The sequence below is a fragment of the Lissotriton helveticus genome, chromosome 5_1 (assembly GCF_964261635.1).
Source record: "Lissotriton helveticus chromosome 5_1, aLisHel1.1, whole genome shotgun sequence".
NCBI lineage: Eukaryota > Metazoa > Chordata > Amphibia > Caudata > Salamandridae > Lissotriton > Lissotriton helveticus.
This window is the reverse complement of record NC_136065.1, coordinates 1907006248-1907033101: the sequence shown is the minus strand read 5'-3', so window position 1 is coordinate 1907033101 and position 26854 is coordinate 1907006248. Positions and strand designations below refer to the sequence as shown.

Sequence of the window (26854 nt, the reverse complement as noted above, 5' to 3'; positions counted from 1 at the left end):
GATGGGTGGCCATTCCTTCAGACACTTGGCCCCTAAACACTGGAATGAACTTCCACTTGATCTTCGAATGGAACCTTCAGAAACTAGATTCCGTGCCAAACTCAAAACTCATCTGTTTCCAGTCACCTAATTTCTCCCCCCTCCCTCCGACCCCCGCTTCACTCTCTCCCACTTTCTGTCTCTTGAGAAGTAGTAGCATTCTAGCGCAGGGACACTATTTTTAGTGCAGCCAGGCGCTTTAAAAATGGCTTTATTATTAGCCCTGAGCAGGCACCCTGCCAGCATGTAGCCAGTTCCCCCACGAGACAAGGAACATATGCAAAACGTCATACTATGACCTCAACCAAGGGGCACCAGTTTCAAGACAAACCGGGAACGACAACCTCCAAGGCAACTCCAGCACAGAGTGTGACAACCCCCCAAATGAACAAGGGCAAGGCACGGCCAGATGACTCCAACCAAGAGATTAGCAGAGGGGCCAGGACCCTTAATAACGGGAGGGAGGGGAGGGCCAAGAGTAAAGGCAAGCCCCAATCCTGGAACAACCAGAGCAGAGGGGCACAGGAGTACCCACAGATCCATCCTACAAAGTGCCAAAGAGGAGGAAAGGAACAAGAACAAGACAAACCATCCTGTCAAAAGAAGAGAGAATTCACTCAAAGAAGACATAGCCACCCACCAGGAGAGTGCAGAAGACCAAGCCAAAGGTCCTCGCAGAACGGGGCGGAAGGGCGGGCCGTGAAGGAATCTGCGGCTAGAATCGTCTCTACGAGATACATCGTTACCGAAGGTAAGCAACTCGTATATCTGATAGAGACTACTAGCCGCAGATTCCTTAACGTAGAATAGATACCCTAGCCATACCCTTGGGGAAGGAGGGTTTGCGAAGGACCCCACCAGCCTGGACATAACAGAGGGTCCCACTGGGGACTAGTCCAACAGACAGGGCATGTAGCCCCGCCCTCCAGGCGAGGGGAACCTTCACAAGCAGAACACCACCGACCCCAAGAGGGGTGTGGGAAGGGAAGAAAAGAAAAGAAAAAAAGAAGAAAGAAGTCCGTTCACTCAGAGAAACCAAGGGCAAGGCCAGGGAAGGCCGAAGCACCCCACGCCCCTACAAGGCCACAGAACCCACATCCAATGCCAGGGCAAGGAAGAAGAACAACCTAGAGGGCCCAAGGAGACGATGGAAAAGAAGGAGAGCCCACCTCAGTCGGAACGCAACAGACCAGACAGAACGGCGCTGACAGCAATAAAGCAGTCGGAAGCAGGAAGGATAGCCCGGTCCCCCTGGAAGACAGGGCAGGCGATGCCTGAAAGAAGGAAGAACACAAAACCATTCCAGCCCCCAGGACAGAGAACATGAAGGCGAAGGGGAGCCCGGACACACCTCAGTGAGGGGGTCGAGCACACGACTCAAAGAAGCAGAACCAGAGCCACGACGCAAGGCCGCAGACAGTAGGTCAGACTTGGTGAACAATGCTGCGACCCCCAGAGTAGGAAACCCCGGGGCGCCTCCAAGGCATTCCAATCCAGCAAGAGAATTGCATCTGCCACAAACACCACAGAGAGCAGAGGCCCGAAGGCGACCACAACCCCCTAGCACAGCGTAAGCTATATAACAGCTACCACTAGCCCACATAGGGTACGCTATGTCCCAAGACATGGGAACCCTCTTTGGAAGAAACTTCCGCAGCAGAGGACAACCGAAAAAGCCATGGGGAAAAAGAAAACCCGCAGGCTTGTCAAGCAGCCCAAGAGAAAAAACAGAAGGCCTAATCTTAGGGCCAATCTGTGCAGATAACTCAAGCAAAAGACAGTCAAAAAAGGGCCGTCCAGCAGCCAACAAAACCACAGTCTCAGCAAGGAAGACTCGAGTGGCCAGAAAACACACAGAACTACAAGGGCGACCTACCCAAAAGGAGGCCCAGGAACCAGATCAACTCACCAGTCACTGAGGAGGAGGAGGACGAGGAGGCGGACGAAGAAGCCCTGCCAAGAACCTCTGGACGGCCAAGTCTGCCGGGGCATGGAATAACAGAGTGCCATCGAAGAGAAGATCAACCAGCCGTTCCCTAACGGTTTCCAGGAACACACCATCCCGAAGCCAAGCATGGTGGCGAAGGGCCACCGAAGAAGCCATGGCACGACCCAGCACCTCCGATATGTCCAGAGCGGAGCGAAGAATAAACGCCGCTAGCTCCTGGCCATGCAACACATGGTGCCGCAAGTCAATCTGAATCGTCTCCTGTGAAGCGGCAGATCCCAAGGACTTGGCAGAGTCCCACAAACAAGAGGTGGCCCTAGCCAACACACAAAGTGTTAAGGACCCGCAGAGCTGCCCTGGTCGAGGCGAACATGTTGCGTCCCCAAGAGTCCAGCCAGCGGGCCTCCTGGGACGGCGGAGACAACAGTGGCGGCAAGGAGGGAAAAGCAGTCTGCAAAAGTGAGCTGGAGGCAGAGGGGTGGAGGGAAAGACACGCCAGGTCACACAGAGCTGGAAGGTACTGGTGCAGAAGGTGTTGAGGCACTGGGTCCCCTGTGGCGGGACGCATCCCCCCCCCCCCTCCCAAGTCCCCATCAGGGAAGAAAAGAGCGAACCTTAAAAAGGAAGCAGCAGCTCCCTCCCACCAGAGCCCTGGTGGAGAACCTCCAGAAGATGATCCGCAGGAAAGTGGGCAACCGGATCACCCATGCCAAAATACCTACAGCCGTGGACACAGCACGAGCGAAGACCGCACCCGCCTCCGTAGGGTCCCGCGGTGGAGAAAGCAGCTCCTCCGTGGGCGACGGCTACAAACTAAGGCGGCTGTCCCCGAAACAAAGCAGGACGGGCAAAGGCCAGACTTCAAAAGTAGAAGGAGGTACGACGGCTACAAACTAAGGCGGCTGTCCCCGAAACAAAGCAGGACGGGCAAAGGCCAGACTTCAAAAGTAGAAGGAGGTACCGAGGAGTGGGGACCTATTGCTCCTATGGGGAAAACCGCAGTCTCGGTAATGGCGGGGAGCCGCCTTTTGATGACGCCGGGAAAAAAGCCACAATGCGGCGGCCCGTCTCTGGTGAGGATGACACTAGCAGGCACCCAACCTCCGGAGAAGAGGGAGCGTCCAAAGACGAGTCCGCGACTTGACACCTGTCCGGTGCCGTAGAGTCCGCCGCCAGAGGCAGGATGTCATCACGGTCCGGCACCAAAGGAGACGCCGGACAGGCCTCCGCCACGTCACACAGCCCCGGGTTAGGAGCTAGGCCGGAACCGAAGTGGCCAAGGGACGGCGCCGACTCTACCTCCGACCAGGCAGCCACCTGTGTGGAGGGACGAGAGGGACCCGGGGAGTGACCAGGAGCCCTCCACCAGCCTCGACCCCTAATGGGGAGTAGGGAGTCCGCCGACCCATGTGGCACCGCCAAGGCCGATTCAACCTCCGATGAGGCAGCCACCTGCGTGGAGGGACGAGAGGGGCCCAGAGGGGGGAGAGGGGACCCCTTCCAGCCTCGACCCATAGTGGGACGAGAGTAGTCTGCCGACCCCTGCGGCGTCGCCCGGGCCAGCAGCTGCCGGCGCCGTGGCGGAGTCACCTAAGCCGTAGACAAGGCCGCCGCCTGTCCAGAAGGCCGAGGGGCTCGGGGATGCGACCCGAGCCCCGGCGACCTCCCATGACACCACACGGACTCCCGTGGGAGTTTGCGTCGAGGCAGAGGTGCTGTGTCTGAAGGAGGAACCCCCGAAGGGCCGCACCCAAACAGCACCACATCCTCCAAGCCTGGAGCCGAAACAGTCGGCACCGCGACCCGAGCCGCCGCGGAGGGCCCGTGCAATATAAGGGATCCGCCGACGTCCCAGGAGGGGGAGGGGGAGGAGGAGAAGACAGCAATGCTGGCAAAGCTGCAGCACAGGTCTCCATCTGGGCTCTCGACACCCCCTCACCGGGAAACTGTGGATAGGAGGACGAAACCCAGGGTTGCATCACCTGCGGAGAGCCCACGCCCCCAACAGGCCGGAAACCAGCCCCCCCGGGGACAAACTGCAACACTTACCCACCGGGGAGCGACGCTCGTGCGGCATAGGAGAGGGATGAGGACGACGACGGCCACTTCGAAAACCTTCCGCAGAAGCCAATCGAGGGGATGAAGCCGACCTGGAGAGATGTGCCGAGAGCAGTTTCATCTAGCGCTCCCGCGGCGACTTCGGCTGTTGGCACGCCTCACAATCAGTGGAGCCGTGATCTTCCCCCCCACCCCCCAAAACACCACATGCAAATGAGGTGAGGGTCCATCGCTGACATAAGGCGTCCACACGACGTGCAAGTCTTAAAAGCCCAAAGGCATTCGCACACTGTTCCACACAGACAATCACAATAGTGAAAGAAAAAGGGGCCTAATCAGGCCCGGAGAATAGACTGGATCTGCGCTGCATGCGGAAAAAGAAAAAAAAACAAAATGGATGTAGGCATGCTGGGATGGGACTTGTGACCTCGCTGACGTCACGTACGCGGACGACGCCTGGGCGGAGTCATGTGATGCTGTCCCCTGGCGCGCAGGGATGCTGTGGCAAAAAAGTTTCCGGATCCAATCTCACACATGGGGATAATTCTATGTTAAGGAATCTGTGGCTAGTAGTCTCCATCAGACATGGCCTGCACGGCCAGCATCATAGCGATTTTTTTTTAGATTGGTGGGGGCGGCAGGGAGGGCTGGGTAGGAGGTACAACAGAGTGGCAAGGGAGGGCGTGTGGGGGTGGGGGAAACGCGTACAATGGCAGGTCTGTGATCGCTCTAGGGCATGGGCAGCATTTGCTGAGTCACACATCTTCCTTTATTTTTTGTATTGCGGGGCAGGAGGCAACGGGGAGGGGGCGGGAGGCAACATGGAGGGATGGGGCAGTGAGAGGCAACATTATTGGCGGCAACACTGAGGGGGTGAAGGAGAAGTGCACAAGGGCTGAAAAAAGGACTCACTCCCATTGGGTGATTAACTACAAATACAAAAAAAATTAGGGGTGGCCCAAGCAACACAACAAACAGTGGGTTGAGACAAGCAACAACACAAATAGCAAGAGGGGTTAAGTAAAAAGATAGACAGCGGGCAGGGTCAAGCAATACGGATTGTGGCGGCACAGAGGGCTTCAACAAAAAGTATAACAAAATAGCTCCCAAAACGTGAGCAGTGAAAGGACAAAAGTACTTCAGAGGGTCATCAAACATAAGAAGCGGACGTGAAGGTTACATGTACTATCAAGTAAGAAGCAACCAAATGAAAGTAACGATGAAGCTGATCAGTTGTATGTAATGGGCGAGCTCTACACCCACAGCAAATAACATTTCTTGCAAGGGGCAACACATGCGCTGTCTCACATAAGCCCTAAAAAGGGTTTAAACATATTTATAAAAAAGTTGACTAGCATAACTCCCCGACAGTAAAATACATTTGATGTTCACAAATTGATACTTCAGTACCGATGGCAAATGAGTCAACTCGCAAGTAGAAATTATATTGAAAACTTGACTGGTCCATTCTGCTCGGCTCATTATAGGACCTCAACAGAAGAGCCCCCCTGAATCTCAATGATGGAAGATGTTTCCAAAGGCAGGAAGTACTCAGAGGCGTAACCCCCCTGATTGAAAAGCATTTTGACGATTAGTTGTAAACCACATTGCTCGAGGTCTCCATTCAGAGCAAATATAAAATTTAGAATTTCAATTCAATACAACTGCAGAAAGGAATGCACAGGTAAACAATACAAATCGGTAGTTTCAATTTGAATTCTGTATCGATTCTGTCTCTATTTAAATTGTGTAGCCTAACACTAGTAGTTCTACTGCTGCCTAAATTAATTCACAATACACAGAAGATCTTCTGAAAGGGCCCATGTTCGAAAAAAAAAAAATTATGCAATTTAAGAACTTGGTGTTCCAAATGGATGATGCCTCAAAAGGAAAAACAATGCCACCAAAGCATGCTTCTGTTCATTACAGGAGCCCACTTTGGCCATATGCCAATCGCTTTCTCCCAATCTTGTTATACGGATTAGTAAACAATCTGTAATCCTCAGCAAGTTTCAAGCATCTAGATCACTGCTTAGAGTTTTAAAGCTGTGAATTAAAACAGAGCCATTTGTTGCATGCTTCGAGGGGATTGACGGTAAGTACTGGTAAGCAGAGAGTCAGATTATGGGAATCAAAGCAGCCTTGGGGATAGGAACGACAGGCACAAATCGGTTATACAGGAAACCTGCTTCAAAGGATCCCTGATGCTTTGTCCATGGATACAGAATTCGGAGTCAATCCTTCAGTAAAACCCATAAACCACAATACTGTGTTAGGTACAGGAGATGGCTTGCATACACTCTTCTCAGGACTACCTAGTAGGAACGGAGATTTACTGTCAGATGCTTATACAGCCTCAAAGCCGAAACATTCTTCAATCAACAGAGCCCTTTGTAGAGCTTCAGAAATGTTAAGCAGCTTCTGACCAGGTAATTGTATTCTAAACCCGGACCATCCACTCAGCCATTTGGAGTCTTTAGGTGGTGTCAGTGCAAGATGGGGAAAGAACAAGCAAAGCTGATAATTATAAACACAAGGGTAGACTATCCACTGGAAAACTAGTCGGTAGAGCTCCCTGTACTGTGGTGCAAGTTAAAGTCTACTCAACCCTACAAAAACCCAAAGCCCACACTGTGTGAAATGTCATAAGGGCAGCAGGCTCCACTTTATTCAAAAACAATTGTAGTATTGCCCAGAAACTTGAAACCCTCCTCTGGGCTGACTGGAGTCACATCTCTAGACAATACCAAGTGAGATGTAGTTGGAGTTTAAAAGGACAATGCTTGAGGAAAGGTCCAGATTCTACCTCATTAGGTCTAATCAGTCTTGGGGTGGGGGGTGGGGTGGGGGGTGGTTGTCTTCTACAAAGATACAAACTTACAACTCTCTTTACTATCTATAGTATTTAGGGTTGGCAACAGAACTACATCTTTACAGGATTTTTCTTTGATGTAAAATATACAAACACTAGCTAGTTAACAAGGATGTAAACAGAACTTAAGTGAGTTTCTAGCCTGAAGACAATGCACTGTTAACTTGAATAAAGGATAATTTTGAGAAACAAGTGGCTGTAGATTCAAATTCCACTTCTAAGTTCAGCTAACTACCTCTCAACAGGGACCAAAGGGCCTTATTACAAGCTCGGTGGTGTGTTCCAACCCATGCATAAACCCTGGTTTACTCACAGGATGGACTTACGAGTTTGTAGAAATTGAATTTATCCGATAACTATCATACGTATTAAATAACTAAACCTTCGTTAACCTAACCTGCCGAAATTTAACTGGAGAAAAGCATACGATATTTACTGTATCGTGGATTTTGGTGCATTAAAAATCTAAATTTGCATGTTATTCGCCAATAAAAATAGTAAGGTGTTATTTATCGCACCTGCTAAACATAACCCATGGAATTGTTATTTATAAGGTGCGATAAATAGCACCTAAACGCCTAATCAGGCTGTACGAGAGGCCAGCAAGCACTACTGCATGATTTGCAGTTACTACGTTCCTTACAATCGGCCAAGACTATATCTTACGAACTCTGCTGCATATTTCTGGTGCACTAGTAAGTCATTCTTTTTTATTGTTAATTAGCACTTCTGTATCACAAAATCTAACAGTTTAAAACATTTGCAATACATTAATATTCTTTTTCATCACCACTCGTAGGTTTCAGTCCTAGCTTCACCTTGCCACTAAATGGACTATCAGCCATTTATACAAATAAGCTACCAAAGCATGTGTATTGCAACCTACCACATTTCTCTTATTTATTCAAAGTTTTATATAGCGCGAACAAGATCTTTACAGATATCAGAGCGCTTCACAGAGACAGGGGTAGGGGCAACAGAACTGAACAGACGTAATGGGAGCATTAGAATAGTCACTAACATAATAGGATAACCGTAATGTACAGAAAACATACCGATATACAATCAGGTAACAAATAATATAAGACGGCGCAAGTCATTGATCCCGCTGCAATAGAGTTCAGGTAAACATTGGATGTAGGGATGGCTTATACCAATTTCTTAGGATAGAGAGAACACGGGGTGGGGGCATCGGGAGGGTGATTCAACCACCTAAAGTGTATCATATTGGTCGGTAGTAGGAGAGTAGCATAGTAGTGTCACAATCAGGTAAGAAGATAGTGCCAAGAGACAATCAGGTGAACAATAATACAGAGCGATGCAGAGTCTCTGGTCCAACATCTATAAAGTTCAGGAGATCTTGGCCAGAAGGATGGTTTTCACCTCTTTCTTGAAGAGTGCAGTGGAGGAGATAAGCCTGGTTTCAGGAGGGAGCGCATTCCAGATCCTGGGTGCCATTCCTGAGAAGGAGCGCTTGTATGTTTTTTCTTTCCGGAATCTACGAGGTTTCAGGAGTAGATTTTTTGTACTTCTGTTGGATCTCGAACCTCCCGATATAGACAACTTTTGAGCGAGGTAGTTGGGTGCCTTGTGGTGCACGGCGAGTGTGTCATAACGGCAATTTTTAGCTGTATTCTGGCTTCAAAAGGCAGCCATTTTAGAGATTTTAAGTCTGGGGATATATGCGAATGTTTTCTTGAGCCAGTATGGAGTCTCGCGGCAGCGTTCAGTGAGGCTCTTAGGGGTGCTGTTGTGGATAGCGGGAGTCCGCTGAGGGCCACAATTCCATAGTCTATGCGAGGGATGATTAAAGCTTGTACAGCAGTTTGGAAGTCTTTGGCTGGGAGGAAGGGTTTAAGTTTCCTCAGTGTTTTTTATTTGGAAATTAGCTCCTTTTGTGGCTTTGCTAACGTGCTGTTGCATGTTGAGCTTGGCGTCGAGTGTGATGCCTAAGGATTTCACAGAATCCACGATGGTCGGTTGGACCTGGAGTGCTGTTAGGTTATTGAGCCAGGTTTGGGTGGTGGTGATTTTCGCCGGAGGTGAGATGAGTAGGAACTCAGTTTTCAGAGCATTTAGTTTGAGGTGATTATCGGCCAACCAAGATTGAGTGTTACTAAGTGTGGAATTCAGAAGTTTGACATCTTCCGGGGATCGTAGCTTTAGGTAAAGTTGTGGGTCATCGGCGTACATATGGAATTGAACATTGGATGCTTGTAGCAAGGCGGCGAGCGGTTCCATGACGAGGTTGAACAGTGTGGGGGAGAGGGAAGATCCTTACGGAACACCTAGATCTGCTGGCACAGGTGTAGGTAGCACATTGTCGATCTTGAACTTCTGAGACCGGTTATGAAGGAAGGAGGTAAACCATTTGAGAACAGTTCCCGATAGACCCATTCTAGTGCTTAGCAGCTCCAGTAAGTTCTCGTGTTTGACCGTGTCAAATGCTGAAGAGAGGTCAAGAAGCATGAGGAGGCAGGACTCATTGCGATCAAGGATTTGGATGGCGTCCTCAATTATGTGTGTCATAGCTGTTTCCGTGCTATGTTTCGCTCGGAAGCCTGATTGATGAGGGTTGAGGAGGTCAAATTGATCAATGTTAGTTGGACACATTTTTCCAGCAGTTTGGCCAGGGTGGGGATATTGGTGATAGGGCGGTAATTGTTCAGGTCAGACGGGTCCGCTGTAGGTTTCTTGAGAATAGGCGTGACTTGCCCCACCTTGAGGGAGTCTGGGATGAGACCTTGTTGAAGGGAGCTGTTGATGATTTTGGTCCAAAGTGGGAGGAGCAGGAGGATGAAGTCTTTTACAGCATTAGCAGGTAGGGGGTCTATGAGGTGATTAGAGGGCTTCAAGGTGCAGAGCAATTTGTGTATTACTTCTTCCGAGTAGGTGTCGAAGGACAACCATGATGCATGATTTTTAGCTTGAGTGTTAGATATTCTGGTGTGGCTGGGGAATCTGCTTACATCCATGATGAGGTCATTTCTTATGTTGTCGGTCTTTAGCATAAAGAAAGCAGAGAAGGCTTCACAGTGTGGGGTGTCGCTTGTTGTGCTGTTGGATTGTAAGGGTTGTGATTTTGTTTGAGTTTTGATTAGTTCGAACAGCTTTTTTGGCCTGTTTTTAGCTTGGTCCAGCTGGCGGCTAAAGAAGTCAGACTTTGCGCGCTTTATTTTCCTAAAGTAGGCATTTCTCTTGTTCTTACGCGTTTTGAGATGCAGTGATGAGGGGTCAGATCTCCAGGTGCGCTCTGCCATTCGCATAGCACGCCTGTCATCATTGAGTCTGCCGTCATACCAAGGGTTAGAGATCTTGGTGGAGACTCTTCAGTTGCAATGGGGCGACTTTGTGGACTATTGAATTCATAGAGTCAAGGTAGTGATTGGTCAGCGATAGAACATCCGAGGCACCTGAAGGGGGAAGGAGGAGACTGCCGATGTGGGGAGGCAGGGTATTGGGGTTAAGATTCTTCATGTCCCTTTTCCAGGTCTTGGATTTGGTAGATTGAGGCGGGTTAAGTTTAACTTTTTCATTGATAAAGAAGGTGATAACGTGGTGGTCTGACCAGTCACAGGGTTGGATCGCCTCCAGTTGGGTAGAGTCCTCTTCGGCGATGATGAGATCGAGTATCGAGCCTTTGTCGTGTGTTGGTCTATCGCATATTTGGGTGAGGTCAAGCGCATTAATGAATATGCTACTTACCAGTATGCATCTGTTCTTGGCATGTAGGGCTGCTAACATTCATATCTTAGCATTAGATCGCCGCCTAGTGTTGGGCTCGGATGATTGCACATTGTTGTCCTGGAAGAGTCTTCGAAGTATCCTGAGATAGGTGGCTCCTCCCCTGGACTACAGTGCGCATGGGCATCGGCTCCATCCCCAGATTGTTTTTCGCCATTGTGGCAGAAGATGGAGTGAAAAGTGTAAAGGATGTCCATGCTAATGAATAAATACAATAGTATATCTGCAGCTGCGACAGGCACCGGGGAGGAGGGCGGGCGATATGAATGTTAGCAGCCCTACATGCCAAGAACAGATGCATACTGGTAAGTAGCATATTCAGTTCGAGGCATGTGGGCTGCTAAATTCATATCTTAGCATAGAATACATAGCAGTCCCTCCATCAGCGGCGGTTGCCCGTGCCAGCTGCAGAAACCTGAAAAAGTGTTTTGAGAACAGCCTGTCCTACAGCAGCTTGCTGTTTGGAATGCACATCAACACAGTAGTGTTTTGTGAAGGTATGTGGTGTAACCCACGTGGCTGCTCTGCAAATGTCCTCTAAAGGAATGTTCCCTAGGAAAGCCATGGATGCCCCCAGTTTGCGTGTGGAGTGCGCTCTGGGGGGTATTGTTAAAGTGCGCTTGGCTTTTTGATAACATATCTGGATGCACTTAACAATCCACCTGGCTATCCCTGCTTTGGAAATTGGGTTGCCTTTGTGTTGTGGTGCGAAGGCAACAAAGAGTTGTTTTGTCTTTCTAAAGGGTTGTGTTCTGTCTATGTAGTACATCAACGCCCTCCGTACATCTAAGGTATGGAGCATTCTTTCCGCCACCGTTTGCGGGTTTTGAAAGAATGCTGGTAAGTCAATAGTTTGGTTTAGATGAAACTGTGACACCACCTTCGGAAGGAATTTGGGGTTAGTGCGTAGCACTACCCTATTTGGGTGAATTTGAATGAATGGCTCTTGGAGTGTGAGCGCCTGCAGCTCACTGACACGCCTCAGAGACGTAATAGCTATAAGGAAAGCTACTTTCCACGTAAGGAACTGGAGTTCACAAGAGTGCAGTGGCTCAAATGGTGGTCCCATCAGTCTGGTGAGGACGACATTGAGGTTCCACACTGGAGCTGGCGGTGTCCTTGGGGGAATGACTCTTTTCAGACCTTCAAGGAAGGCTTTAATGGCGGGCACTCTGAAGACAGAGAGGTGCTGCCTGTTCTGAAGATAAGCCGTTATGGCGGATAGATGTATCCGAATGGAAGTGTACGCCAGATTGCACTTGTAAAGATGCAACAGATAGCAGATGATGTTGGGGATAGATGCATCTAGCGGGTTGATGTCATTGGCTGTACAGTAGATGACAAAGCGCTTCCACTTTGCAGCATAGCATGCTCTAGTAGTTGGTTTCCTCGCCTCCTTGATGATGCTCATGCATTCCGGAGGTAGGTTAAGGTATCCAAACTCTAGGACTTCAGGAGCCAGATCGCCAGGTTGAGCTGTTGCGGATCTGGATGCTGAATTTCTCCACGGTTCTGCGTCAAAAGACTGGGCGTGAGGCGCAGTCTTTGATGCGGCACCACTGAGAGCTCGAGGAACGTGGTGTACCATGCTTGGCGCGCCCACGTTGGAGCAACTAGGATGAGAGTCATCTCGTGCTGCCTTAGCTTTCTTGCGACCAGCGGTATTAGAGGGGCTGGCGGAAAAGCGTACGCAAATTTGCCTGACCAGTTCATCCATATCGCATTCCCCTGCGACTGTGGGTGAGGGAACCTGGCGGCAAAGTGTTGGCATTTTGCGTTCTCTTTTGTGGCAAACAGGTCTATCTCCGGATGACCCCATTGCTGGAAGTACGGGTGGAGGACAGATGGGTGTAACTCCCACTCGTGCATTTGATGGCTGTACCTGCTGAGCAGATCCGCCATCTGATTGTCCTTTCCTGGGAGGTGTTCTGCCATGAGGAAAATGTTCCTCTGAATGGCCCACTTCCACATGCTCTGAGCCAGATGAGACAGCTGTGGCGAGTGGGTGCCTCCCTGCTTTTGAATGTAGTACATCGCGGTCATGTTGTCCGTCCGGACTAGCACGACCTTGTTGCAGAGATGTACAATGAAGGACTTGAGCGCCATGAAGATTGCCATCAGTTCCAGATAGTTGATGTGCATCTTCTGTTGCTGCGTCGTCCATAGTCCCTGCACTGTGTAAGTGAGCACATGAGCTCCCCATCCCTGGAGAGATGCGTCCGTTGTCAGGACAATCTGCGGCACAGGCTCTTGGAACAGTCGGCCCTTGCAAAGGTTGTGTGGAGTCCACCAATGCAGAGAGTCGTATGCCCGACTGGTAACCAACACTAGGTCTGTCAATTGCCCACGAGCCTGTGTCCACTGATTTGCTAAGCACTCCTGGAGCGGGCGCATATGCAGCCGTGCGTGAGGGACTATGAAGATGCAGGAGGCCATCATGCCTATCAACTGCATGAACACTCTCGCTGGAAGCGAGTGTTGTGGTCTGAACTTCTGGATTAGAGCCTGCATGCTGTCTATCCTGACTTGGTTTGGCTGAGCCATGGCCGTCAGGGTGTTGATTGTTGCACCTAGGAACAGCCGGACATGAGCCGGCTGGAGATGCGATTTTGGGTAGTTCAGGGAGAAACCCAGATCGTGAAGAAGGTGAATTGTAGTTGACATGTCTTCGGCGCACTGTAGCTCTGACTTGGCTTGTACGAGCCAGTCGTCTAGGTAGGGGTAGACATGGATGTTCTGTCTCCTGAGGTGCGCCGCCACTGTCGCCAGACACTTGGTGAACACCCTCGGGGCTGTGGTGACTCCGAAGGGTAGGACCTTGAACTGGTAATGCTTGCCTTGAATAGTGAACCTGAGGTATTTCCTGTGTGACGGGTGTAGTGGAATGTGGAAATAAGCATCCTTGAGATCTAAGGTTGCTAAGAAGTCTCCTTGGTTTAGCAAGGGAAGAATCTGTTGCAGTGTAAGCATGTGGAAATGTTCTGATAGTATGTACAGGTTGAGGGGACGTAGATCTAGAATGGGTCTGAGAGATCCGTCCTCCTTTGGAATAAGGAAGTACAGGGAATATACCCCTGTGCCTTCCTCTTCCACCGGCACTTGCTCGATTGCTCCCTTTTGCAGCATCACCACTACTTCCTGCTGCAATAAGAGCAAGTGCTCTGCGGACATAGGCCTTTGCCTTGGCGGGATATTGGGTGGAGCGGACTTCAATTCTAGGCAATAACCATACTGGACTAGTTGTCGCACCCACTTGTCTGTGGTGATGTTTTTCCAGACGGGCAGGAACTGCTGCAGTCTCCCCCCGACAGGTGTTAGGTGGTCGGGGGGCAGTGACAGAGAGTCACTGTTTGCTTGGAGTAGAGGAGCGGGGGTTGTTGTTCCCTCTGCCGCGGCCTCTGTTGCTGTTATTCCTGTAACCTCCCTTGTTCTGTTTCGTGAACGAGGATTGTGCTCCTCCTTTCGAGAACTGGGATTGTTGACCCATTTGTCCTCTGGTGACCCCACGTGCACCTGAGCGACGAAAATTGCTGCCACGAAACTGTTGTGACTGCAGGGCCCCCATGGATTTAGCAGTTTCCGTGTCCTTTTTTATTTTCTCTAGGGTGGTGTCAACATCTGGACCAAACAGACTGTCAGGATTGACCGGTTGATTAAGAATTGTTGTCTGAATATCCGGTTTAAAGCCTGAGATGCGTAGCCACGCCTGTCGTCTAAGCATAACACTAGTGTTGACAGCCCTAGCGGCTGTATCCGCAGCGTCAAGCGCACACTTGATGGCTGCGTTTGAGATCAGCTTCCCTTCATTAATGAGCAGTTGGGTGGCTTCTTGGAACTGTGGAGGCAGGTGTTGTACAACCTGTTCTAGGGTGTCGTAGTGCGCCCTATCGTAACGCGCCAAGAGCGCCTGTGTATTGGCGATGCGCCAAAAGTTTGCTGCCTGTGCAGCTACCCTTTTGCCCCCTGCCTCTAGCACTTTGGACTCCTTATCCGGGGGAGGAGCTTCACCCGTAGTCTGGGAGTTGGCACGTTTCCTGGCATTGGCGACCACAAGAGAGTCCAGTGGCAATTGTCCCCGGATGTAGGCGGGGTCCGCAGGTGCAGGCCTGTACTTCTTTTCAATGCGAGGGTTGACCACCCTCGCTCTGGTAGGCTCCTTAAAAATGTCCCCAGCATGTTTGAGGACTCCTTTTAGCATAGGAAGTGTCTTTACTGTCCTTTCAGAGACCGAAAAGGTGTCGAAAAGGAAGTCCTCCTCAACCGGGTCGGCATGCATGTCCACATCATGATTGGCTGCCGCCCTTTCAAGTAGTGCATGGAAGCCTGCTGAGTCCTCAGTCGGGGATGCACGTGCATTAAAGAGCTGCGGGTCCTGCCCCACACCTTGGGTGTTCTGGTCACCAGTGTCATCGTATGAATCCGGTTGTGCATCAGGTTCATCGATAGGGAAATTGTACTGTTCGTCCTCATCATACCCCTCACCCGCAGAGTGTTCTGGGGAGGGAGTAGGGCTCCGTCTGGGAGGAGGCTGGATTGGTTCCGTGAGGCCTGAGGCGGCAAGGGGCACCCTCCTCTTCTTTAGAGGGATGACATAGGAGCCCACTGGCTCCGAAGTGATTTTCCTCTTATAGAGGGTCAGTTTGCCTGTGACAGCGTCGATGAAATGCTCTGAATCGTCCTCTGATTCGAGTACTCGACCTGGAAGCGGGCCAGCCGGTGAAGAAACTTGTTTCGGAGCCGATTTGGTTGAAAATGCTTTCGGCGCCTCCTTCGGTGGCAAAAGAAAGAGAAGTTTCCCAGAAGGCTTTGCTGGAGTGTCCTTTTGCGGCTGCGGCGATGGTATCGGAGCCGACGGGGCAAAGGCCTTCTCTCTGATTCTTTGCAGTGAGTCTGCGACGAGGGACGTCTCACTCACAGTAGTTTTCGGCGCCGACGAGGATGGTCTGATCGGTCCCTCGGATCCGACGTCCTTGTGGGCCTTGTGCGCTTTGGGCGCGGGAACCGTCTTCACCACCTCCGATTCCTGAGACCGGGGCGCCGACTTCTTGCCGTGTGCCTGCGTAGCCTCCTTGGAGCCGACTTTGGCGGGCTTGGACGGCGCCGGAGCCGCTGACCCGTGCCGACCATCTTTCTTGGAGGACCCCTCCTCCGGCGTCGGTTTCGATTTTACCGCATCGGAATCGACGGACTTTTTCGGCTTCTGCGGACCGGAGGTCGACGGAGTCGATGGGGTTACGGGCACCGTCTTCTTCACCGGCACGGCAGCCATCTTAGGGACACTCGAGTCCTTAAGTTTCAGTTTCGATTTCGGGTCGGCCATTTTAGGAGTTGTCGATCCCGATGGTTTCGGTTTCGAAACAGTCTGCACAGCAAGTAAGTCCGTAGCCGGGCCCGAAGGCGAGGCTGTGGCTTGCGGCAACGGGTCTTGGGTAAGGCCGACAGGCGATCCCGTGTCCCGGTCGGTATCTTCGTGACCTTCGGGGCAGAGCTCGTCTCCCGAGCTGTCTGCCGCGGCCCCATAAATCTCATCGTCGTCTCCTACCTCTTCGACGTATTCAAGGCCTTGACCCGCGACTCCGTCGTCGTCTCCCGGATCCGCCTCGACCTCCGTCTCTGGTGGGGAGATTTGGAGATGGTGACCCCGGTCCTCCTCGTCCTGGTCGTCGAAGATGTTCTCCGGATCCGGGGCCGCTTGCTTAGCTTCCAAGCGCACCGCGCGCCGAAGCTTGAGAGTCTTCTTGGAGCGGAACTGTGCACAGGCCTTGCACTTGCCGTCGTCGTGGTCAGGCGAAAGGCACTTGTTACAGACGGGGTGTAGATCGATGTGTGGGTACTTGGACCCACAGAGCAGACAGTACTTAAACGGGCTCCGCTCCATGTCCGAAAAGGGCTTGCAGTCGTGTCGCGATGAGAAGGCCTCAAAGTTCAAAGAGCGAAGAAAACTCCGCCTATTCCGGCTCCAAGAGACGGAAGACTCGAGACCGTGCGCAGACAATACCGACGCAAGAAAATCGAGGCCTTATGGCCGCTAAAAGTTATTTTTTCTTGGTTCCGACAGTAAGACGTCGAGACCACATCCGAACCCAATGGCGGAAAAAAACAATCTGGGGATGGAGCCGATGCCCATGCGCACTGTAGTCCAGGGGAGGAGCCACCTATCTCAGGATACTTCGAAGACTCTTCCAGGACAACAATGTGCAATCATCCGAGCCCAACACTAGGCGGCGATCTAATGCTAAGATATGAATTTAGCAGCCCACATGCCTCGAACGGAAAGTTTTGAGACTATTCACCACTGCGTCTTTCTGATCGTTCCAGTGGAGATTAAAGTCACCCAGGTAGACTTGGGTGGTCTGCCGACCGGCATTGGATGTGATCGTGTCCATGAATTGTTGAGTGAATGTGAGGTTGTCACCAGGCGGGTGATAGATGAGATGTAAAGCACACATTTGTTTGCCCTCGCTGGTGATAGAGGCAGAGGAGTTCACAGGAAGTAAGGGAGGGGGAGGTGGCTTTAGTAACGGAGAGGTTGCTCCTAAAAATGCATGCAATTCCCCCGCCCGTCTTGCCAGGAGGCCTGTCCAGTCTAATGATTTGATAATTGGGGGGGGGGGGGGGGACTAGTATGTCCATTATCGGTGTAGAGGCTTCAGTAAGCCACGTTTCAGTCAGAATGGCTAGGTCCAGATCCATTGTTGAGACGAGATCAGCGATGTCGGAGGAGTGGCTCTGGGCCGATCTGCAATTGAGTAGGATGCATTTGAGTTTGGGAGTGAGAAGGGTGGTTGAGCCTTCTAGAGAGAGGGGGGCTTTTCTGAGGTTGTTAGGGACGGAACCTCTGTTGCTAAGGGTTGGGAGCCTCAGGGGATTTGTGAGAATTGTGGGTATGGGGATGTGTGTGATGGCTATGTGTTTTACCGGACCTGGGCCATAAGAGCGAAGGAGGGAGCATAAGTCGCGGTCCGACAGGGAGTGGAGGACACGACGGGGGCGGTGGGAGTTATTGCGAGCGGGGATAGTCGGCCAGCGCGGGGGTCGTTGAAGGCGAAGGTATGTGGGGAGGGTGCGTAGTTTGTAGGGTAGTGGAATGGTGGGAGGTTGACTGGGCTGTGAGAAGAGAAGTTCTTTGATTGCGTGGAGGTCTTTTTTGACTAGTAGGAGATCCTCTTTGACTTGTTGGAGGGTGGATAAAGTCAAGTCCAGAGGTGTATTGGGGATGGGGTTGGTGATGGGAGCCGTTGGCGAGTGGTTGAGTAGTGAGCTGGAAAGCGAGCAGGGTACCGGGGGGGATATGTTAGCGTTATTGGAGGGTTCTACGGTGATATTGGGTGGGATGGCATTCGATGTGTGGGAGAATTTGTGGGCGAGGGGTGTGGGTGAGGTAGGGGGAAGGTGGGAGGCATAGGTAGAGACGTCGGTGGGAGACTGTGCCGATGAATTGAAGAGTGAGTGAAGGCTGGAGACAACGGGGGTGGCAGGAAGGTAGTGGGGGCTGAGAATGGGAGGGGAGAGAGGGGGGGGATGCTACGGTAAGGGAGGTGGTATGTTCTGTGGGTCTTGTTGGGAGGGTGGGGCAGGGGAGGGAGAAGGATCTGTCGCGGGGGAGGGAGGAAGTGGGGGGGGGGGGGAGATAAGCTTCGGACGGTGGTGTGTTCAGAGGCGTTCGTGGGGGGTGTAAGGTGGGGGGAAGGGAGCGTGGGGGTGTCGAGGATGTGGGGGTATCGAGGATGTATGGGGGAGAGTTCTCACGTGGGGGCTGAGAGTGGGGTGGAACAAAGGGTGGCGTTTGTCGATGTGTGTCGTTCTGGTGCAGATCTAGGTAGGAGGCGTTGTGGGTGGGAGTTATGTCAGGGGAGAGAGGAATGGGAGTGATATGAGTGGGGATCAAGGGGATAGTGTTAGAGGGGCAGCTAGTGTATGGGGGGGGAGATATTTGTGAATGCGCTTGGGGAGCGTGAGGTGGTAACAGCAGGTGGGCTATTGACTAGGGTGCTGGGGGTAGAGGTGAGGTGCGTGTGGATCCGCTGCTGAGCTATGTTAGAAGGGTTGTGGCTGGGGGCTGCGACGTCAGGAGTGATAGTGCTGGAGGAGTTATGGATGGAGGTCCGCAGCTTGGAAAGGTGCTGTTCGAACTTGGGGAACAGGTTGTCTAGTAGTTCCAGGTACTTGTCTGTGGATTGGATTAGGACAATCCAGTTATTGTAGATAGTATTGGTGGTTCTGCCAGGGAAGAGTTGGGAAGGTGTGATAGAGAGAGTTAGGCCATGAGCGGTTTTCCTGGTGGTGGAGACGGTGAGTAGGGTTAGGAACACTTTTCTCCATTGAGCTCTGCGTGAGGTGTGGAAGATGATCAGTGTTCAGGGCTCCATTGCCCGGTGAGAAGTAGGTGTCGGCAAAGGGCGTTTCAGGGTGCGACCTCATGAAGTTGTGTTTAAAGCGTTTAGCGGCTTTTTTGGTGAGAGTGGAAGGGTAGTTGATTCTATATGTGTGCTTGCCGATGAGATCCACGTTAGGATGGCTGTAACGGTGGGTGCGGGAGGAAGAACGATAGTAATGCACATATGCCAAGAACAACTATCAACCGTTGGTTACAAGCACAGGAGTGACACTAGCGAGTGGCCAAAAGTAGGCAGAAAATATAAGAGGTAGCAGTCGGTGCAATCCAGGAACAAACAGTGTGCAGGTACGGCTTACAGAATGTACAATATATGAGAGTTAGCAATCAGTTAAATGGAGCCAAATTGACACATCAGAATGTGAGAGGTAGCATCGGTGTAATCCAGGAATAGAAAGTGAATGGGTGCAGCTTACAAGACTGAACCAAATAAATGAGGTAGCGATCAGTGAATGATAGGGATAAAAGTGAGATGGGTGCAGCTTACAACATATGCAGTATACAAATAGGGATAAACTACTAATGAGTTACTAGAGCCAATATAGGTGCAAACAAATGACTGCAATAAGCAAATATGGCACTAGTGAGCAACCGGTAGAATATGAGGTAGCAATCAGTGCACTGTCGGTGAGGAAAAGTGAAAATGGGTGTAGGTTACATAAAGTGTAAAATACCAATAGTAAAAAAATACTGCAGTAAAAGGCAGACACTTAAGCACACAAAGATTTAAATACAGAGCTATGTAAAGTCTGTGGTACCTATATTAAACAGTAGTCAGAAAGACTAGTCCATGATGGCCGCCAAAGAGAGAAAGAGTAGTCTAAAAATGGCCGCCAAGTAGGGGGGATAGAATCATTAGTCCTCTTTTAGTTGTTGCTGTTTTCAGAGCAGGGAAGAGCAGTTTCAGATTCTATTCCGGCTGGCTCAGGATCTTGCATGCCAAGGGGAGTCTTATCTCAGTTTTGTTATCTTAAGTGGAGCTGCGGAGGGGCCTCATGGGTTCAGGCGGTACAGGAGGGGATTAAGTGCTCAGTTTATGGCCCCGGCCATTTTGAACAAAAGACGTTTTTTTCAAAACAAAAACGAGTGGGGCAAATTAAGTACCTTATCCAGCAAAACGAGTGGGGCAAAGTAAATACCTTTTCCAGCCTTCACTTCAGCATGTGTTCTGCAGACCCAGCCTCAGGGGCAAAGACGATCTTTTGCCAGCGTTTGCAGATCACGGTGGTAGTGGCGCCCAGATCGACAGGCTCACCTCCGAGCCGAAGGGGGCCGCCTCTGCTCCTGTGTATTAAAACTGTGCAGCACATCAAAAACGTGAGCGCTCGCGAGAGCGTGCAATCCAGGGCAAACCATTCCTCTTTGCCGGGCTCACCTTCAGAAGTTGGATGTTCGGTATTTTTTTTTTTTGTGCAAGACATTTATTAGTCAAATAGAAGAGACAATAGTCACACTGCGTCACGCCAACAACCCGGAGGCAGGCCGCTATGGGTATCACATCTCATGACAAATGATAAAGTAGACAGAGGGAGCACAACCCAGCGGGCCGCGTAATCCCCAGCAAAAGCATATAATACAGTAAAGTCATGTATTTGAGCAGTGCACCATTAGCAGATCAGATGGTCTTACAATTTTTTTCCCAGCGCCGCAGACTATCAGATGTATATAGAGGTTACAGGACTGCCACGAAGCGAGCAACAGGACCCATCCTGTTGAAATGGCAGATTGAAAGGATTCGTCTACCAGCACTGTTTTCACCCAACCCGCCCCAGCAAACAAAAAGAAGAAAAAAAAAAAAAAAACACAAGAACAAACAACTGCGCAGTTACATACTACCAACCATACAGTATCCCACTCATACATAGGTCTGTGCGCTCCTGCGCAGGGCTACTATCAAAAAAAGGCAATCAGTGGCTAGGGTTTCGGCGTGGCTGGCGCCTCGTCTTCACCGCGGAGACAGAGGGGGAGGGCGGGGGGAGGAGGGGAAGGATGGGGAAGTCCAAGCAGGACGCTCAACAGGGTTGCGTGGCCACAGGAGAGACGAAGGTGATCAGGGTGTGCAGTATTGAGGAAGCGGTCAGGACTTCAGGAGCGGAGCGCATTACAACCCCCAGGTAACCTTGCATCTGCACGGATCACCAGAACAATCACAGCACGTCCCCAGTCTCAAATCTCTCACCCCATATCATCCGAAACACCCACTTCAGGTGAACTGCCAGAAGCGTCCGATCCCGCACGCTCCCTAGTCTATTGCAGTAAGGGTTCCCATATATCAGTAGGTCTGGAAGCGGTGGGTATCGTCTCCCAATAGTGAGTCAGCTGTGCATGCCCATATGTCACATCCTTAATCCAGTCTGCGAACGAGGGAAGTGCTCGCCGACCCCAGTGTGATATTTGTCGCTTTGCATAGAGCAGGAGTAGGGCATGTAGTTTCCGATCACAAGGGTCTGTATCCTTAACATATCCCAATAAGCCCAGAAGTGGTGTTGGTGCGTCAGTTCTGTGCAGGATTTGGTTAACGGCTGTGAAGACTTCCGACCAGTACACTCCTAATTTAGGGCAACTCCACGCCACGTGAAGAAAGGACGCATCCACCCCTCCACATTTCCAGCAAGAGTCATCCACGCGGATGCCCATGCGATGCAGCAGCACCGGTGTGCGATAGTACCGGTGTAAAAATTTGAAGTGGATGAGCTTCAATCGATAATTCGCACATTTCGTCAGTGAAAGGATCGACCAGGTCAGCAGCCCAAGCCAGTTTGGCCTTAGATACAGTGAGTGGGGCCTGCTCCTGCATGCAGCTGTACAGTCTAGACACTAGCTTTTTGGGGGTGGGTTTTGAGAGCAGATTTTGAAGGGCATTCAGTGTCGGTGGTTCCTCCGGGAAACGGGGCCCCAACTTCCTGCAGGATTCCCTAAGGGAATGGTATAGCAGTGCATCCGCAAATGATTCAGGCTGGCCCACCTCACCCGCTTGCAGTTCCCCAAAAGTGCCATCCGGATATATATCCGCAAAGGTGTGCAGTCGCTTTCCGCGGATTGTGAGGACGTCACCCCTGGCACTCAAGCAAGGCAACATCGGGTTTCCACGCAGGGGAACAGCTGGCGCATAAAGCAAGGGGAGTCCCGCTCTGTGTTGCAATTCGCGCCAAGACCAGCGAATCATTTCCACAGTGTCAACCTCCTTCGAAGGGCGTGTGACTTTGCCATAGAGCGCCACGCGCAGCGGCATCGGGGCTACAACAGCTAGTTCCACTGCCACATGTGGTTGATAATGGGTGGGGAAGGCCCAAAAATGTAGGAATTGCGCCTGTGCGCATAGGGAGTATAACTTCAAGTCAGGAGCTCCAAGGCCTCCCTGACTTAGCGGGAGCGTAAGCAGGTCCCAAGAGACCCTCGCCTGACTCCCGGCCCACACTAGGTGTAAGAGCAGTGAGCGGACACGCGCGTGAAAGTGCGCCGTCATGGGCAGCGGGACATTTACGAACAAATACAAGAATTTGGGGAGAACCACCATTTTCGCCAGTGCAATTCTTGCAACCAGGGACAGGGGCAGCTTGTTCCAGACCTCAATTTTCCTTTCCAGCCAGTCCACTGCTCTACCAAAGTTAAGAGACCACAACTCTTGCACATCACGACTGACCCAGACACCCAGATACTTAACAGCGTCAGCTTCCCAACGCAGGAGGTAGTCCGGCGATGGCTGACAGGTCCCATCAGTAAGGGGGAACGCAACAGATTTAGACCAGTTTATGGACACTCCTGCCAGGCCCTCAAATCGTACGAATTCGCGGAGCAACGGGTTCATGTTGTCCTTGGGGTCGACAATATACAAGGTGACATAGTCTGCATATAATGAAATCAGTAAACTTCGAGAGCTGAACCCGATTCCTCTCGCAGCGTGGTGCTGTCGTATTCTGGCCGCAAGCGGCTCCATTGCAACAGCAAAAAGGAGAGGAGACAGTGGGCATCCTTGTCTGGTTCCTCTAGAGACAGTAAAGGGTTTAGAAACAAGGCCATTCACATTTACCCTAGCTCTGGGCGCGGTATACAGTAGTTTGATCAGATTCAAGAAGTTACAACTGAATCCCATCCTTTCCAAAATTCGAAACAGATAGGGCCACTCAAGGGAGTCAAACGCTTTGGTGGCGTCAAGGAACACCACCGCCGCCTGAACAGAGGGGTGTAAGTAATGCAGGACGGAAAAGATGGTCCTGAGGTTGTGCGATGTGGCACGGCCAGGGATGAACCCGGACTGATCCGGGAGTGCGATGATCGGCAACATCGGTTGTAATTTGTCCACAATGACCTTAGCATAAATCTTAGCGTCCACATTAATCAGGGATAGGGGCCTATATGAGTCCAGGAACAGTTCGTCTTTGTCGGGTTTAAGCAATGTAAGAATTAAAGCTTCACGCATGGAATCCGGAAGAGAATTCAATTCAAGGGCCTCAACGAACACAGAGTGCAGTTTCGGCGCCAGTTCCTCCGCATATGTTTTGTAAAAGGTCGTTGTTAGTGCGTCAGGGCCAGGGGCTTTGTTGGCCGGCATGCTCTTGATCACCTGAACGATATCTTGAACAGTTACAGGGAGGTCCATGTACTGCCTGTGGTTATCATTAAACCAAACCAGGGCGACGGAGTCTAGAAAGCTCTCCAGCGAGGCTGGGACTACGGGCTGCCTGGAGGTGTAGAGGGACGAGTAAAAGTCAGTGAAAGCGTGCAAAACTGCCTCTTGGCCAATAACCAGGGATCCCTCTTTGTTACGAATGGTGTGTATGTAATGCGATTGCGTACGTGGAGCTATCAACCTAGCTAAAGTCCTACTGGGTCTGTCCCCCTCCCCATATCTGCGGGCCTCGGCCTGTCTCCCTAGAAACCGCACCTCTCGCTCCGCTTCCTCATTAAAGGCAAGCAGTTGGGTCTTAAAATCGCCAGCAATCTCCAAGGTCTGATCACGGCTAAAGGCTATATCCAAATCCCTCAGGTCCTGTTCTAGTTGGGCCAGTGTTCTACGGATGGCCTTTAACACTCCCGCCTGTCGCGCTATGCACTGGCCCCTGATCACCGCCTTAAAGGCGTCCCATGTAATGGCCTCTGTTGAGACTGAGCCTACATTCTCCGCGAAATAATTTAGGATGTCCTCCCTGATCTCCTCAACAAATACTGGGTCCGTGAGAGCGTGAGGGGCAGACGCCATGTGAACGCTCTGTGAACAGCATCAGGCACGCACAACTCCAACATACATGGGGCATGGTCCGACAGCGATCTAGCCAGGATGTCGACTCTCGTCACCCATGTTGCCACCTCAGGCGACACTAGCCAGAAGTCCAATCTGGACCAAGCAGATTGATGGCATGTGAAGCAAGTCCCCACTTTCTCCCCAGGGTGCCTGACTCTCCACACATCAGAAAGCAACCCTTCTCCCATCACATCAAGGACAGCTTGACGCGCTCTAGCATGTGTTGGCCTACTCACACCTCTTCGATCCATGTCATCATTCAGCACAACATTAAAATCGCCCCCAATAACAACTGAATGGCAATCTAGCAATGCAATTTGCGCCCAGAGATTCCTGAAGAAGTCAGGATCATCAACATTAGGACCGTAAATGGCAGTCAGCACGATTGGTCGCCCCTGCAAGGAACCATGTAACATAACATATCTCCCGTCCTTATCCTGCACGCATTTGTGTTCCCGCCAATCCAGCCCCCTGCGTATAAGGACAGCCACCCCTCTCGCATAGTTGGAATAAATGGCAGAATACACATTAGACCATCTAGAATTCTTCAATCTGGGCGAAGGGGTCGTAGTAAGGTGAGTTTCTTGCAAAAAACAAATGTCCACATTGTGCCTGACCAGCATACCATGCATCAAGCGGGCTTTCTTGTAGTCCCTAAGGCCCCTAATGTTCCAGGTCCACAGCTTAACCCCCCCCCCCCCATATCGGAAAAACTGTAGTAGTAGCGAAGCCCCCGACAGGTCCCGCCGACCAGTTTTGCCAGACCCCGCACTCAGAGCACACATTGACCCCTTGCGCCAAAAGTAACATAGATGATAGATCATAATGCACCATTTAGAAACTAGAAACAACATCTCCCCAAACATCCCCCACCTCCCACCACCCTCGGCAACCCCCCAATTAGGTTGTGACGTACCCCGTGGAAAGACACGCATAGTGTGATATAAAACCAACAATAGAAACAATGGGAGACACCCCATGGGGGCGTGGTGCACCCAGCCTACACCCCCGTGTTAGCGGGGTGGCTACGTTCAGTAATAAGGCTCCTTGGTCCCAACGGTACCCCCTCTCCAGGGCCGACAAACCCCACCTCGGCGTCATGCACATAAAGTTCAGGGCGCAAGCATTTACATAAGGGCGTCCGGAGATACAGCAGCATCTTACCACTCCCGCCTCCAGGTCAGGCAGAACTGCAGTCTGTACGAGGGGCTCCCCAGCACCAGGACAAGGCACAAACGATGCAGGCACATAGTGTCTCAGACTCGGAAGCGGTAGCTCATCTAGTCATTATCACTGAGCTGCTCCGCAGTGTCTTCTAACCATGGCGATTTCCTCCTGGCTCCAGGGCCGCCAATGTGTTTAGCAAACTTTAGTGCAGACTTCGCATCCGTGAAGAAGTGTGTGTCGTTGTCGTGGAGCACCTTCAGTTTCGCCGGATATAACAGAGAATATTGCACACCAGCTTGCATCAACAGTTTCTTAGCCGGCAGGAATTCCTTACGGGCCGCCTGCACCAGAGGAGTGAAGTCCGGGTAGAAGGAGATGCTATTTCCTTTATGCGTAATTTTACCCTTCTCTCTAGCCAATCTCAGGATGACATCTCTGTCCTGGTAGTTTAGCAGTTTAGCGAGGATGGGACGAGGTGGCGCACCCACCGGCGGTTTGTTCCCAAGGGCCCTATGTGCTCTTTCGACCGCAAAGACTGGCGAGAGGGCCGGGCCGAACAATTCGTGTAATATGTCTGTAACAAACACCTCCATCTTGCCAGTGTTGGCCGTCTCCGGAATACCCGTAATACGGATATTGGATCTGCGGGAGCGCGCCTCCAAATCGTCCGACTTGGCACGCAGGTTGTCCAGTTCCCTTTCCAGCGTCGTGATGTGCTTCTTGGCCTGCTGCTGGAATTCACAGCACTCAGTTTGTCTGTTTTCTAAGCAATCAAGCCTAGTTTCGTGAGCATCCACTTTAGTTTTCACTGACTCCAGCTGCGAGGACATGGCATCCAATTTGGTATCAATACTTTTTAAGCTGGACCGTACCTCCATCATGAGCGCCCCAAAGTTTATGTCCGCCGGCGCCCCCTGCGATGACGCCTCCCCTCCGTCCGTCTCGGTCACTGGGTGCTTCGGAGGCCGCTTATTGTCAAAGCTGATCTTGGGCTGCCTGGCCTCGTTTTTCCCCATGTCAGTGGCTATGATGCGGTAACAAGTGCCTTGTATCAGCAGCTCTGCAAACTAGCCTTAAAAGCACTGACTGGCGCGGTGTCTGCGCTGTAGTAGCAAAGCCAGGGGGTCACGGATGTAAGGTTGGTCTCCCAGACCCTAGGTGCGCAGTCTCATAAGGCCCACGTTTTCAGCAGTGAGCAGCCCAAAATCTTCACACACCTCAAAATGGCGGGAGTCCCAATCTCGGTAGCGCCGCCTCACAGCTCCGAGTCCCGCTTAAGAAGTCAATGAAGTCAGGGTTAGGGGCTCTTAGTTCTCGGCTCTCGGCCTCTCCGGGCTGCGAGAGTGCAAGCAGCGCGCCAGCCCCGGGACAGGCGGCAGAAGCACGTCT

At 51.4% G+C, this 26854-nt stretch overlaps 1 protein-coding gene across 1 annotated transcript in view; it reads right to left on the bottom strand.

The window, feature by feature from the left end:
- JUP (junction plakoglobin) overlaps positions 1–26854 on the bottom strand; it is a 187164-nt gene that overhangs the window by 48172 nt on the left and 112138 nt on the right. The gene's annotated exons all lie outside the window — the stretch shown is intronic.